We start from the raw sequence: 10,432 nt of genomic DNA, 5'->3' as shown, positions 1-10,432 counted from the left end.
ATGTGTCCACTGAGGGGAAGTGAATCCCACTTTTTGGCTGCTCTTAATCTACGCAGAATCCGACAAAGCTGACAGGAGAGCACTTTGCTTCCCAGATGTGATCATCTCACAGCAGTCCAAGGACCAAACTAGCAGCCATGAGATGGATGGACAGATCCGCCGAGCTGGATGATGATTGGAACAAGTGATAGAAACATGCAGAACTGGGTGGACGGATGTCGATGACTAAAGATTAGTTCCACACAGATGGATCAGGAGGGTAAATCCTCAGCTTAATAAGGAACGCTGGCTCAAATCTTTACTCAAGGGTAATGAATTCTCAGTTTCAAATTCACAACAGCCGAGTGGAAGAAAATAAATCAAAAACTTGTTTGAAAGTTCAGAACACACAAACACTTCACCAGCGAGCATCATACATACTCTGGAGGACTGGCAAGACAAAGACATCGGATTTGTTTGAGCTGTGAGTCACACTCAAACTGGAAGTGTTTCGTCCTGTCAGGCACCAACAACATCGTGACTAATCACTACTTTGCGGGTAAAAGACTCTTAATGATTTCTGCACCAAGAAAACAAAGCCGGATAACAGCCTGTTAGCTGCTAATGCGGTCATCAGATTATGTCACAGAAGATGGCAGGTGGTAAGAGCAGAATGGTAAAGCAACAATTACTAGAGGAGAAGTGATTTCCTTATGAAAAAGGACAGAAACCACAAAACTGAAAACCACTTCAGCTGTGCAAAACAAGGACAACTAATGTTGTTTTGATGGCCTCTGTGTATCCACCAATTTACTCACTTCTGGGTGATGGTGGGTTCAGTTAAAATAAAGCCTCCGTACATTTTTCAAACTGATCTCACGCCTGTTTTCCTGCATGTGGGCTTCCAGCTGCAGAGGGAGAGATGTGAGGACAGATCCTACATGAGGTAAAAGTGACAGCTGCGTGCTGCTGTTCAAAAACTGACAGGAAGTTCGTTACTGTAGTCTGGCCTCATCAACGCTTAACACAGCACCCTTCATGCTTGATTACTGCAGTTTGTGTCCCAAATTATACTCCCTCTCAGTCATAACTGAAGCAAATCTGTACACACACACGCATATAATGCAGGCTTATAGAGTCAGCGTTACTAACACCTTCCAATTCAATACAAACAACTTAATAAACACAATTAAAGATCCCATAAATCATTCACCGTTATGGTAAAAATGAAAGAAAAAGTGTGGTTGAATTGCAGCAGGATGATGCTGATGGTGACACAGAAGCCAAAATACTAGCTGCTTTCTGGAGGATTCATTGGTTGCAATACGAAGTGAGATCTCTTTGTTTCACGCCGGTGATCACAGCAATGTTCAGGCTGTTAAATCCAGGGTTTTTTTGGACTGCATGTGTCCATGGAGTCTACAGTACACGCTGCAGTGCACAGACTGGAAACCTGAAATCTTACGTTTTAACATTTTTCCTTATTTTAGTTTTACAGACCATCACATTATCTTACCTGTGCAAACAGGTAAGACCCAAACATTTCTGTGAAACCACCAGTGTGCACAGTGTATTCTGCTAAAGTCATCTTTCCCCTCTCCATGAGGTACAGCGTACCATAATCCCTACAGAACAGAGGAGAATCGAATATGCAATATGGATTTTTCTTGCATGGTACTGGCCCTGTTCTCATTCGTTCTCTCCATAAATCATTTTGTCATGCGCCTCATAAGAAAATGAGGCTCATTCACTTGAGATTACAAAACTGATAGTCAAAAACATGACCTCTCACCCCCTGCATGAGACAGTGGGGGGCTTAAGCAGCTCCTTCAGCAACAGACTGCTGCTTCCAGTGTGTAAGAAGGAACGCTGCCACAGGTCCTTCATCCAAACAGACCATTCAACTCCAGCACAATGTAACGTAGCACCGCGCTGACACTGAAACAAACCTATACGACTCCATTATTTATCCAAATCCATCCATTCCACTGTGAAACTGAGCCATCCTTCTCAAGGCAGTATTACTGTTTTACTCTTTTGTATAATGTACACATATAAAGCTGATTTTATTCTGCATCCTTTCTTATTGTCTGTTTGTCCTTTTTTAATGGGATCAGTAAAGCTTGCCCTCTGGAAAAAGCACATTAGATGTTTGGGACATCTTGTGTTGTTAGATAGTCTCCCCTGGGCACCACTGTAAATTATTTTCATATAGTTTCTGAAAGGAAGTGTGTTTCTACCCTTCCCTTACTGATCTGCTGCCCATGTGGGACGGTAGAACGGTGGTAACACTGTAGCCTCACAGCTACTGTAGAAGGTCCCGGGTTTGATTCCCGCTGTGGGCGCTGGGGCCGTGTCCTCCACCATGCCTTTGGTGCCTGCTGCTCGAGGAAAGGGGCCTTTCTGCATGTTCTCCCGTGTTCACCTGGGGTATCCTCCATAAAATATACCCCCACTAAAAACATGCAAGAAGATCACCACCTGACAAAAAAGGAACTGGGTCCCCGGGCGCCGCTGTCAGCTGGCAGCCCACCGCTCCTGGTCTGCCGCAGAGGAAGGACTTGCCGGGATTGGATAAATGCGGAGAAAAGAATTTCACAGAAGCATGACGAGTGCAGTTTCCCGCCCAGTAACTCTGCATGGTGTGTGGACTGTAACTTTCTTCATGACATGTTCTTTCTTTAAAACTAGCCCTGCAGGCGACTAATAAACTCCACTACTATAATTATTCTTTTTTTAAACAAATGTTATAACTCTTAATGTTATTTCAATAAGCTCGGCTGTTCTGTGTGCCCCACCCACCCCCCCACCCCCTCTGTCCCTCCCTCCCTGCTCCGTTTGTCTCCTCCAAAACAGACACCAGCTAATTGGTCACGGATTATATGAATAAATCAACAATCTGACCCAAAATGTTGGAAACATTTTTTTGGGCTTTCCGTTCCACAACAGTAATTGACAAACTGTATTAACGCTCAGAGAGATCGTTGGTTGATCTGAAAGGCAGACAAGGTCAATGTGGCAGCACAGTGATTATACCAGTGTGTGTGTGTGTGTGTGTGCGTCTTTAAATGTCTAATCGCTGACCATGTGTATGTTAGATGAATGTTTCTTTGTTCTTAATGAAAGACAAGTGACTCTGCAGAGTGTCTCAGATCCAATTAAACCTCTCTCCTTCTCTCTGTGCCTTTCTTCCTCGAGCCTCCCCAATCACCCGTCTCCACCAATCAGAGCCTGATGCTGTCTGCTTCGAGTCGTCTGGACCAGGACCAGCTATCCCCCTTCACAGATGTGTGTGAAAAACAAAGATCTAGAAAAATGAAGAGACCGTGTCAGTGCGTCATAGGTTATGTTAGATGTGTGATTAAGTTAGCCTTTGGTTACCAATGAGAACGAGGGTCACATGAAGTTTAGGAAACGTAGCAGCTGAAAATGTAATGCCCACACATGCCCGGAGATCAAACTCTCTCAGTCGTGACCGAAATATGTAAATCGGTTTTGTTCCGGTGACTGAAAGCCAGATGCTGTCAATTTGAGTCCAGAACGGTTAATATTTCTGTCCTCTCGTCTTCTGTTTGATTTTGTTCCACCTAATTAACAAATTGTTTCAGTGTCTTTATTCAATCACATGTGTGAAGCTATGACCTCAATGGTTGGTGAAAAAGAACAATTATTACTGGTTATTCATCCTTTTGAGACCCATTCCTGAAGGACCAGACATCAAAAACCTGTTGTAATTTAGATTTGCTTTTACGCATTTCAGGCTGAATGCTGCCTGCAGTATTTAGATTTTATAATACGTGAATAGAGCTTGCAAGCCTGTTGATGTGCGCTGAATGACGTATCTGGATTGCTGTGTTTGTCCAGTCCCCACTTTAACTCAGTCTAGCATGAAAAGGATCCATTATACCATGACTAAACATTTCCACTTCTGTAATCCTAATCTTAACCTTTAAGACTTAAATTCTCTCTTGCGCTCATAAAAACAGCTGTAAGGGACCGTCCTCGAAAGGCTCAGTCGTTCACAAGCAACAATTTTGGTTCACATTTTACACAGCATCCCAACTTTTTGTTGTTGTCTATAAAGTGATGGTAATCCTCTAACGTTACAGCAAGTTACTGATTCAACAAGTAGGAAAGCAGGCATTAATCAGTGAGCCTTAGAGGTGCAGGTAGGTGGACTTCTTAGTACCTTTGGATGGAGCCCAGATAGCGGTTTCCACCTGCTTCAAGTCTCTGTGTTATGCTAAGCTAATGGTCTCTAGACTGTGCCTTCATGTTTAGATATCAATCTTCTCATTCAATTTAAAGAGTATCTCCCAAAATGTTGAACTATTCCAATAAACCTGCATGTTGCGCTGAAATTCTAATAAATAGAAGATAAGTAAATTTGAAATCCACTTGTACCCAAACAGTTGACTAAATACAATGCTGTGACAAATAACACGGATGCTGAGAGCAATATTGGAGGGTCCCATGAACCCATTAAGAGACAAATTCATCATGAGAGGGCAGGCCGTTGAGGAATATTCGTGATGCTCATCCAGCTGCTCTCGATCAAATTACATAGAGAACAGAGTAACAATAGGTTGTTGATCCAGTGATTCACATGCAACGGTCGCCTGCATTATGATGACTGATCACCAAACCCACACTACTGACAACGCTGATGATTTGTGTGCGTCTGTGTATAAAATGAATGCAGGACTAAGTGCACCGTGTCCATAGTACTTACGTGCATGAGCATATCTAACCCTCGTGGTGATAAAAAGGTCATTGAGTGTGTGTGTGTGTGTGTGTGTGTGTGTGTGTGTGTGTGTGTGTGTGTGTGTGTGTGTGTGTGTGTGTGTGTGTGTGTGTGTGTTATCTACTCTGAAAGTAAAGCAAATGCCATTTATCAACACTGTGTCAATGTTATATAAAGACACATAAGACCGATGCATGAGAGAGGACAGTAAATACAGCAGGGCGGTGTGTGCAAAGCAGACGTCATTGCACTGCAGGCTCTGTGAACGTATATACTGAACACCGATGGAGGCTCTTAGGCTTTCTTCATAGTACCAGCAACACAAATACCCCCGTGTAAACATGCATGTGCACGTGTGTGTAAAACATAAAAAAAAAGCTACTGTAAAAGTATCAAGCGTGTTATCAGTCATCAGTACAGCTCTCCTGTGTAACACTGATACTCCGTCGTATCTTGTCACACTATATTGATCACTGAGGCTAACACGAACCCACCAGGGCTTTTCAATCACTGGCTGGAGACATAAGCATGACACACACTATATAAAGGGAATGAAGAGAGGACCACAGGACTACATTCATGCTGCTTACGTACCACTAGTTCCTATCCATAATATAATTATACTTCAGTTATATAAATATAATAATTTAATTCCACTTGATCATTTTGAGAGTTGATGCACTTAGACTGAATTTTCTCTTTAAATTTACAGTCTGACTTTCTTTACTGTGTTTATATAAGTTTGTTACTCAAATGGAAAATAAGCTAACTGGCATCCATTCAGAAACGGATGTTATTTCTCTTCGCTTGCAATCATCAGCCATTAATTCCCACGAGCCATTTCTTTTTGTTCACATCATTTCAGCTAGCTAGCCATCCAGTCACACTCACAGACCCGGCTTACCCCACAGTCACACACTGCAGCCAACACAGCAGACAATGGCAGAGGACAGCCGGGCCCACGACTGAAACTTTTGATGAATTTTCACAATATGAGTAAACCAGCATGGGCATTAACATGAACAATACCATCAATCAGCAACTTTTATGAAAAAGCACCCACTTCCAAAGCAACAGAAACACCAGGAGGACGAGCTTCAGCTCGCGTTATGAAGCAATGTGACAAAACGCCGGTGAGTCCGATTAAAACGTCTCGCCGCTCCACACAGAGCTGATGCGACCTCTAGTGCCACTCTTCTTATGCTGGCGTATAATGATATACTGATTTCTTAGAATGAATGAGTGTTAACTTCAGTTCAGCTTCATCGTGTAGCCACACACGTATCCCCTCTAACCGCTCTGATGCTACATGCTGTACCAAACTGCTCCAGTCATTCAGCATGACGACAATCTCTCAATCTCAATCTGCTCGCTGGTTCGCATGAACAATCTACACTGAGCAATGTCTGGCAGCTCTTCCCTGCCTGCTGACTCGCTATTTACTATTCAGATAACCAACTGTGTTTCTTTCAATATGTGTTCGTACGGGAACATGTTCCTCAACAGAACAAGGTCTCAGATCCTGACACTGGAGGCGCTTAGAAAAAACAAAACAAAAGAGGGCATCCCTCACATTTTTAACCAAGTGCAGCAATAATGTCACACTGTTTCTCTCCGAGCACTTTGTAATATCACATGCGTCTCCTCCTCCCTCGCTCTCTCTCCCCTTGGCTGGTCTCTAAGGTGTCCTGACTTCATTCGCACTTTTCAGTCCATCTTTTGAATGTGTGTCTCTGTCACCACTTTATTGGTGCCATGCTGCCTGGAGGAACACACACACACACACACACACACACACACACACACACACACACACACACACACACACACACACACACACACACACACACACACACACACACACACACACACACACACACACACACACACAAAGATGCAGGTCCAGATGCAGACAGACTCACATAGAAACACCTCACACACCTTGTGGGAGGTGAACAATATATCAAGTCCCTGCTGGTTAATCACAGGAGGGAGCAGCTTCTCCTGAGTCCGTCACCCCTGCACCTTTTGGTGGGTGCTGGGGCTCGTATTGATTTCAGCTATAGGGACGGGTGGCAAGCTATGAGTAGCACAGAGAGCGTGCGCGTGTGTGTGTGTGTGTGTGTGTGTGTGTGTGTGTCGGTGATCTGTTGTCGCTGTTATTTCATTATCCATGTGATGATGGATCACGTACGGGCCAGTCTACAGAGGCCAATCTCTGTAGTGCTGCTACCAGCAACCTCCCTGAAGTCATTTTATCATATCAAGAGACATTTTTACTGTTTGTCAACAGTACAGACAGACATTACAACCAAAAACGCCACATTTTAAAATTTGATTCACTTATTTATCATTGTAATTAAAATTGGCCTCTCTCTCCCACACATCTTCTCTCTGTGAACATCTGCAGTGCACTCTGTCACTGAGGCATCACTGGAGAATGTCCACGCTCACTCCCAAAATGCCTGAATGTGTTTAGTATGTATGTATGTATGTATTTATGTATGTATGTATGTATGTATGTATGTATGTGAATAGGAGAAACAAAATTAAAGCATCATCAAAGCAGGGCAGCAGGTGGCCAAAAGTAAACGATGACAAATTTGAATTTCCAGGATAAACACCCTGTTTTGTTTTTTGTTTTTTTCCACACACATTATTTTACAAAATGGACTTTCTTAACGCCATATTCATATTTTCATTAGACCCTGCGTTCAGTTTTGTACATCTGCCAAACGTCCAAACGAGTAAAAATGAGAATGTCAATCAGAACTAAAACCAATATCTTACTTTTAATTGAACACACATTAAAGTGATAAAATCAAACTCAAACAACAGCACACACAGACACACATTTTACAGAAAAGCCACCCACCTTTGAACACGTGGTCAGGTGGATTTCCAGGACATTAATCTTTGCGTGTAGGTTGTGATCAACCCACTCATCAGAAAAGTGCAGCTTTTTGTCAGTCAGTGTCCATTTTGCACTGCGCATCGATGGGAAAAACACATCCGTCTGTGACCTAGACTGTGACCTTCTTTTATATGTGTGCACATTGATCTGACCATCCTGTGAGCTGCTTTTTAATAAGGCCGGTCACCCTGCCGCTGTCTGCACAGCGATACAGGACCGCCGCGCCTCCAGACCACGGGTCAGCTTCCTCCCTCAGACGGCGAGGCTCGACTCGTCCCCCGCACTCCAACATAACAAATAGTTTTTTCTTATGTAGCATAAAGGAACTACAACTTGCATTTCGTTCGTGCTATCTTGTGTTGTGGAATGACAAATGAACGTTTAACAATGGAAATGATGGCGAGCAACACTTTAACAGCAATCTCTTCACCATCAACAATCATTTCCTGGTACAAATACTCATTTAGATAACTGGTGAAAATGGATTTTCCATTCTGGACAGGTCACTGTTCTTTTCAACACACAGCTGAAATTGACCTATCAAAGTTATTTTCCTGCCTTTTTGACAACAGGAAGCAAATGAAAATTGATGGATTTGATTGAGTTTCAGAAGACTGCACGAGCAAACTGTCGTGCTTGAGTGTTTTCCAGTTTCCAGTTTTTCCTACAGCTGTGACTAAAAGCCTTCACACATACATGTAGTGCAGTGTTTCTCAACTCCGGTCCTCGGGCCCCCACTGCCCTGCATGTTTTAGATGTTTCCTGCTCCAACACACCTGATTCAAATGAGCGGCTCGTGATCAGGCCACTGCAGAGCTTGAGGACGAGCTGATCCTTTGAATCAGGTGTGGTGGACGAGGGAAACATCTAAAACATGCAGGGCAGTGTGGGGCCCGAGGACCGGAGTTGAGAAACACTGATGTAGTGTAACCTGGCTTCACTGTGTGTGTGTGTGTGTGTGTGTGTGTGTGTGTGTGTGTGTGTGTGTGTGTGTGTGTGTGCGCGCAGCCTCTCATCACACTGTTTCCAACACATTTCTTCAATCAACCAGCAAAACTCCTCTATTTCCTGCCAGTGACAGACTGCCTCGGGCTGGCAATATAAGTGTCTAAAGTAAATTTCAACGAAAAAGAGAAAACAGAGGAGAGGAGAGGAGAGGAGAGGAGAGACCCTGGTCTCCTCTTTTGGACTCCACCTCTAGTATCTCTATTTCCGTCACATATACGATGGTGATGATGTAAAGAGGATGGGGCCTCTCAAAATCTGTCACAGATGAAGGTAGTCCAGAAAAGGGGGCGATGATGATTGGGACGATCTTCCCAAAATCACCTCTACATTCAGGCTGGACTCAGATGGTCAAAGAATCAAACACTGCACTCACGACAGCCACTTCATCGAGTAATGATTGAATTCAAAGGACATTCCTTCAGCCTGTTTTGTAGGGTTTGAAGTGGGACAATGAGCCAAGTTGGACAGTGTCCTTCCAATGAAAACTGACAGACCTTTTTTTGACTGCAGTATCCTGAGTGATCTCACTCAGTACATAATGTCACGATTTATTTCTGAGAATTCTGAGAAAATCAATATCCTACATCAGTAGTTAATCTTGTATTGGTTTCTTTCTTGTATTTCAGCCAGTTCAGCTTCCTCCTCAGCACAGTGACACAGTGCTTGAGCTCCCAGCACAGGAAGAGTCCAGCAGCCTTCATCCAGTCACAGCGTGTTCAGGAACACACAACACAAAGCGATCATGAGGCTGAACCTGAACACACACACATACAAACATTCATTTTTACAGACTGCAATGAAATCAGGTGTACATTTCTGCCATCGATAAACAAATCACTGACAAGTCTTTTGTTTTTTTTTTGTTTTTTTTTAACATGTAGTGATTAGAGGATCAACCAATCAAACACTGTATTTGAGGACATCAGATTGCACTCTGTGGTGCTTTGGAGTACCTAGTCATCTTTTTTCTGTTTTGTGGCATGTTATGCAAGACTGCATCAGTCCATCCCAGGACAGCATTTTGCAGCTCCTGTCTGCTAATAAATCTGAACAGTTAAGGATATTTCCACAGACATCCAGGAACATTTAATAACATTTCAGGAGGAATATTTCTCCTAATAACAACACACTCCTCCCATGTTTAACCAATGAAATGAAATGAAATGAAATGTCTGTCTCACTCACTCACTCACCCACTGAAACGTAGCTGATATTACGCAGGTTACACACACACACACACACACACACACACACACACACACACACACACACACACACACACACACACACACACACACACACACACACACACACACACACACACACACACACACACACACACACACACCGTGTTTTTATGGCCCAGAGAGAAGCATTAGTATTGATGAGAGGATCTATTAGAAAAAGCAGCTGAACGTAGTGTTGCGTTATTTCCCCTGAGACACTTGATCAGACCTCACAGGTCTGCACAGCAGGCCTGAACTCACACATTTGATTTTCATTCAAATATCTCACAGCTATTACATTAAATTCCCAAAATAATAGAGAATGTAAAGTCTTCTTCCACATTTTGATCATCCTCTACATGACAAATTAGATTTACTGGTTAGTCGTAAAGTGTAATTGCAAACCGTAGAAAGTCAGAGAGAGGAGCAAAGTTCAGGAATATTATTTCCTCTGAGAAAGCAGTTCAATGAGCAATATCACACAACACCACCTGCGCAATAACTCAGAGTATTCATTGGGAGTTTAAGAAGATCATGGGAAAGTGATGTGGACAATGTCAT

The sequence above is a fragment of the Chaetodon trifascialis genome, chromosome 7 (assembly GCF_039877785.1).
Source record: "Chaetodon trifascialis isolate fChaTrf1 chromosome 7, fChaTrf1.hap1, whole genome shotgun sequence".
Taxonomy (NCBI): Eukaryota; Metazoa; Chordata; class Actinopteri; order Chaetodontiformes; family Chaetodontidae; genus Chaetodon; species Chaetodon trifascialis.
Note: the sequence above shows the minus strand (reverse complement) of the source record.